The sequence below is a fragment of the Chrysochloris asiatica genome, unplaced genomic scaffold (assembly GCF_000296735.1).
Source record: "Chrysochloris asiatica unplaced genomic scaffold, ChrAsi1.0 scaffold00025, whole genome shotgun sequence".
Lineage (NCBI taxonomy): Eukaryota > Metazoa > Chordata > Mammalia > Afrosoricida > Chrysochloridae > Chrysochloris > Chrysochloris asiatica.
The window spans coordinates 15,656,646-15,662,873 of record NW_006408543.1 but is presented as its reverse complement, the minus strand read 5'-3'; positions in this window follow the sequence as shown (position 1 = coordinate 15,662,873).

Genomic DNA, 6,228 nt, shown 5'->3' with positions numbered 1-6,228 from the left:
GTAAATCTTTATGGGAGCAGAAAGCCTCATCTTTCTCCCACGGAACAGCTGGTAGTTTCGAACTGCTGACCTTGTGGTTCTCAGCCCAATTCGTAACCACTACGCTACCAGAGCTCCTTCTGCAAAAGGTTATTGAGAACCTACTGTGTGCTTCAGGGCTGCCAAATCTCACACATTCTTGAAGGTTAGACGGAGGTGCTTTGAGTTTTCAAAGTATTGACAGTGTTTCTTTGCTTCAAGGTAGCTGATGAATAGGACCCATTCTCATCAGTGATAGGGTATCAAAAGGGCAGGTGTGTGAAATCAGTGAGACACAAAAGGACAGATACTGTCTGATCCCACTTCTATGACATATCTAGACTATACATATGCACAGACAAAAGTGTATCCATGGTTACTGGGGGCCGGTGGGAGGGGAGATGGGTACCATTGCTTAAGGGGAGATGAGTTTTTGTTTAATGTGAGAAAAAAGGTGGGAACAGATAATGGTGATAATTGCACAATAAGATGAATATAGAACCACTGAATTTTGCATGTACACATGACTGAAATGGCAAATATTTTGTTACATATATTTGACCTGCCCCAACCCTCAACCCTGCTCCTGCTTTAGCCAAGCTCATCCCTCTGTCCAAACACTCTGAACTCTCTACCCCTTTCTGCATTGCCTCACCCTGGTAGCATAGTAGATTACAAGCTGGGCTGCTAACCACAAAGTCGGCAGTTCGAACCTACCAGCTGCTCCACAGGCGAAAGAAGAAAGAGGCTTTTTTATTCCTACAGGATCACTATGAGTCAAAACTGACTTGACAGCTCCCCATGGCCATGTCTCCAGATACCCTCTGCTTCTCTTAAAAGGATGCAAGTATGGCATCCACGACCCAGCTGGGCAATGTAGAGTAAGTGGCTTCTCTCAAGATCTTCATTTAATTACATCTCTTGCCAACTACAATAATAGTCGCTGATTCCGGGGATTTGAGCCATTCAGCCCACCATAATCACATCTCCACACATTTCAAACCTGATGCTCGGGAAGACTACATGACTTGTCCCATGTCACACAGCCATGAGAGATGGAGGTGGGCTGGGAACCCCATGTGTGCTGGGCTCCAGAATCTTCTCACGGAGTCCACAAAGGTCCAGCAAGAAGGGCCTGGTCTCAGGAAATGAATCCAGTCCCAGAGAAGAGTAGTGAGGGCTTCGTCAACCTGGTCTGCAGTAGACTATCTCCTCTCTCATGTTGAAAGATGGACTTTTGGGGTTTCTTCTAATCTTATCTGACCTCTGATCAAAGCAGGACCCCTTACTCCCCATTCCCCCTCTGCCCAGTCTGTGTATCATGTCTTGAAATGAACTTGTGATTACAATGTGTCCTGATTCACCGCTCAGCAGGTGTCAACATAAGCATTGCCCAGCCCAAGGACCCATGGGGTATGGTGTTGGGATGATGGGTGTGTGATGGGATGCTGCTTCCCTTCTGGGGATCAACAACCACCCACCCCCAGCCTCTCCAGCACTCACTGATTACCCACTTCCTGTCAATCTTGATTACAGTCACCCCAGCCGCCATTTTGAGCAGCAGGAAGTCTGCCTGGGACTCCACTTATGTAAGGAAGTGGCTGAGTCAGAGAGGTGGAAAGAGTACAGGACAGAGGAAGGAGCGTGAACAGAGCTGTTGAGAGAGGTGGGAGCACCCTGAATTCACACTCCTAGCCTTCAGAAGTGTGAGACAATACGTATCTGATCTCCCAAACAACAGAAACATTTGTGGAACTTGGTTAAGACGGCGCCTGGTAACTGACACAGGTGAGGATTGTTGTTGTTAAGTGCTGTCAAGTCGGTTCCGACCCATAGCGACCCTGTTTAGGGTTTCCAAGGAAGCTTGTGGTTCAAACCTACCTTACAGTCCAGTGCATTAACCCGCAATACCACACCAGGTAGATTCAAGTCCTTGGAAGAGCTCGGGTTTCAGATCATCAGCCCAGCGTATATCAAACCACTAGCAGCGGAATCCTTTCCACGTGGAAACTCACAAATGTGAAACAGATTAAAGAAGAGCTGTTCTATTTGACGGAGAGTCCACAAGTACTGCACCCCTCCAACCTATGACACGTCTGTGGAACAAGGGCCTCTTCAGAGCTTCAAAACTATAGCTGCTGGCCAACCCCTTCCATCTATAAATGGGTACATGGAAGCCGGATGATGAATTAGGGACAGGACCTTTAAGGATATCACTTGAGTTTGGCTAAGTAGAATAGAATGGAAATTGCCACCCCGTGGGAATTGGGAAATGAACAGAACCCTCTATCCATGACAAGAGCTCTAAGGAGCACGGGGAAATAGGAACTTCTGCCATTAGCTCCTTTGGGCTTGGTTTTGGATCCATTAGGATGGGTTCAACTATGATCCAGTAACAAGCTGAACCTCCCAAACCCCAGGGGCTCCAAAAAGAATCAAAGTTTCTGTCTCACTCATGTAAGTATCCACGGCCAGTCTGCCAACTCCAGTGTTGTCAATACTAAGAAGTGACTCAACAATCAAGCTACTCAGCGTCTGGCACCCCCATCTCAACACATGGATTTGGGGAGCTCTGCACACTGGCTCCGAGATGATTCTATCAGGTATGACACTTTCATTGGCCAAGGAAAGCCACATGGTCGCACTTCAACGAAAGAGGGTATCATCAGACTGTGTGTCCAAAATTGTTGGTGAACATCTGAAAGGCCAACCACACATACCTAATCTGCAAAGCAGGCAAAAATCATCCGCCATCATCCCTTTATCCATTCCTTCATTTACACATCCAACCCACTCATCTTAATTGTGCAAGGTGCTTCTGAAATAGTGACGTAGGCTTGGAACTTACGTCCTCTGGCTTCTAAGGTAGAGCATCTCTCACTTCCTACTCACTGATGACCAATGTGCCTCACCTTTTGGCCTTAGGACAAGGTCTTCAGTTGGGTTTCCCAAAAGCAGAGCCTGAGACATGAACTTGGGCTCCAGGAGTTTCCTCGAGCAGTCATCCTTGGAGAATGGACTGACAGAGTGAGACAAGAGAGAAGAGAAAATCAATGAAGCGTGTGAGCCAGCCACTTCTGTGGGCAGCTGGGACTCACCTCTGCTGGAGACACTCTGAGGAAGCCTGCGTAATGCACCTCAGAGAGGTTCTGAATGATGGGAGGTTCTAGTATGGGGCCATCGCATTGACCACTGTCCCTGTTGAGTAGGGGTTGGTTCTGGGGAAACTAAAGCTGATGGACACAGCTGACCTTTGAGCTGGGAAGCCATGGGCCAACCGGAGGACTGTCCGAGGGGACAGCTGATATCAGAGGGGGCAGAGCAGCACTGACCTCTATGAGTGATGCCGAAGGAGAAGCAATGCCTGTCAGGGGACCATGTGGGGACTCAACACAAACAGCCCTGCATTGGCCAAACAGTGGCGGCAAGCAAGTCTCCAGACAGCTGCTGAGCTATTTTCTCCTAACCTCCTTTCCCAATTTGGAAGGAGTTGCCTCCTCCACATGAAAACAACAAGGGAAAACAACTGAACTGTGGTGCCAATTGGCTCTGGCAGACAAGCAGGAGGGTGCCGGCTGCAGGTGCCCAAGGCTTCTTGATGCCTGGGGCACAGCCTGAGGTTAAGGAGAGAGAGCCCAAGGTGAAGCTTCATGTGTGGTTGACCCATCAGAAGCCCTTCAGGGACCTGGACAAACATTGCAGGACATAGTCCTGCCTTAGAAGCCTCCAGCCTTGGCAGTGGATGCCCTAGGTTCAAGTCTTGGCATCGCCACTAACCACATGCCCTCTCCTTGGGTAATATAAAGAGCAGAAGATGGTGATGTGCCCAGCTGAGGGGGGCAGCAGTTGTAGTTACCACCCGATCCTCTCCCCCACCAAACTAGGCTCCTTAATCCCTCCGTACAGATGAGGCAACAGACCAAATGTTAAGTCATGTGCCCCAGGGCTTCCCTACAAAGTATCGGACGCCAGACTTGAACCAGACCACTCTACATCTGAGTCCAAAGCTCCTCTGATGCCCCACTTCCAGAACAAACCCAATGGCAGCTTTCCCAGTGGGCTCATCGCCAGTGAGACTCTCTGCTTGTGAGGTGACTTTATGAGATTCAGGACAGGATGCCACAAGTTGCAGGGTGTATGTGTGTGAACATACAGGATACGTGGCCATGTTCCAGGAAAAGCACTGGGGACTCACAGGGAATCAGAAGGAGACAGGGGGTCAAGGTCAGGGCCCAAGGCAGGAGGAACTGTATGCTGTGGACGCCAGTTCAAACCCACCTGCCCATGGGCTGGTCTGAGTTTTCAGTCAGATGATCTTTGGGCCTTTTCTGAGTCTGGAATCTGTGGCTGGCCAGTACTGAGAGGTCACTGAGGAGTGGAAAGCCATGGAGGGCTACCCAGGACAGGACAGGACAGGACAGGTGGGTGCAAGGGGATTTGCCTCCTGTGGAACAATGGAGACAGGAGATAGCTTGTCCATATTTATCTTCTAGGCCTCTCACACCGTCTCCTAACTCCACAACGTCTGGATGAGACGAGTCTTCACTACCCCCTGCCCAAGGCAAATCTCCAAACTCCTCCGTCTGGCTTAGTGCCTGACTCCCAGGAGATCATGAATGAGGAGACGGAAAGAAGTCAGAGGGGGGAAAGGCTCACACACCCCATCCCACCCCGACCTTGAGAGCAGCAGCCTCTATTCTCAGCACTCGGTCCAGTGAGGCCTGTGTCCTGGAGCTCCCAGCCTGTGTCCCCTGGCCAGTGGGCCTGTGCTCATGTTCATGGAGGTCTTATATAAGGAGGGCCAGAATGTGGAAGCTTGGTGCTGGGCTTTGGGACCAGGGACAGGGAGGGGTGCTCTGGCAGCCTGGGAGAGGCATTCAGACTGTTTGGATCACCCAGAAATCAGCTGGTGACTGATATCTGGTGAGTACTATTGTAAAGACTAAATCCTTAACCTTTCTCACCTGTACAGAGAATAACAACTCTATCAAAGAGTCGTTCTGAAGAGCAAATGAATTCATACATGTAAATTACTTAGAGTTGATGACAGTGATGGTTCCGTGGTAGAATTCTCACCTTCCATGCGGGAGACCCGGGTTCAGTGCCCACCCGATGCCACCACCCATCTGTCAGCGGAAGCTTGTGTGTTACTAGGACGCTGACCAAGTTTCAGCAAAGCTTCCAGTCTAAGCAGACTAGGAAGAAAGGCCTGGAGATCTACTTGTAAAAATTCAGCCAATAAAACACAATCTCATTGTCCAACTGGACAACGACAGCAACTGGACAACGACAGCAAAGAACAGTGCGTGGCACGCAACAAATCCTGAGTGAATGCAAGCTGTTGCTGTTACGACTATTAACTCATCATCCATTCAAGTACAGAGCCTGGTAGGTACTCGGCCAGGGTTGAATGGATGATTGAAATAAATGCAAGTGGATAAAAGGCTGGAAGCGGGTGTCATCCAAGATTGAAATAGACACTTGATTTGCACTTGATTTGCTCTAATTAGTTATTATGATCTGGTATCCATGGAAACTGCTGAATATTAAGACTCAGAATCGTTTTCTCTGTACTAAGTACACCAAGGTACATGTGGGGGATCTCTGTGCTTTGCAACCCACAAAGGAAGCTCCTCTCTCTCCCCCACCAGGCAGTGGGCTCCTGGAGGGCAGGCCCATGACTAATGGACATTCAGAAACCAGGTGTCTAAATGGGTTCTGCAACTCAGCAAGCGCTCAAGTGTATTTGTGGAAGGGAAGAAGGGAGGGGGGAAAAAAAAGGGAGGAAGAGAGGAAGAATGTTTGCAGGAAGCCACAGGACTGAACCTTCAAATAAAGGCTCTCTGGGGAGGGAAGGGTGGCATAAACAGTTCAGCGCTGGATCACCAACCAAACCTACCCAGAGGCACCTTGGGAGAAGGATCTGGTGATTTGCTTCCGAAAAGCTCCAGCCTTGACAAAATTCACAAGGATGGGGAAAGGAGGACAAGACACAATGAACACGTGATGTTCCATGGCGGGGATCTGTGTATGATTTGCTGAATGTTAAACTGATGCTCTGCTCTGCAAACCTTCACTCAGTTCACAGTAAAAACTTTTATAAAAAAGAAAGAAAGAAAGGAAAGTCACAGCCTTGAAAACCCTGTGGAGCTGTTCTAGTCTGCAACATACAGGCCACATGCGTCGAGATTGACTCGACAGCATCTGGTG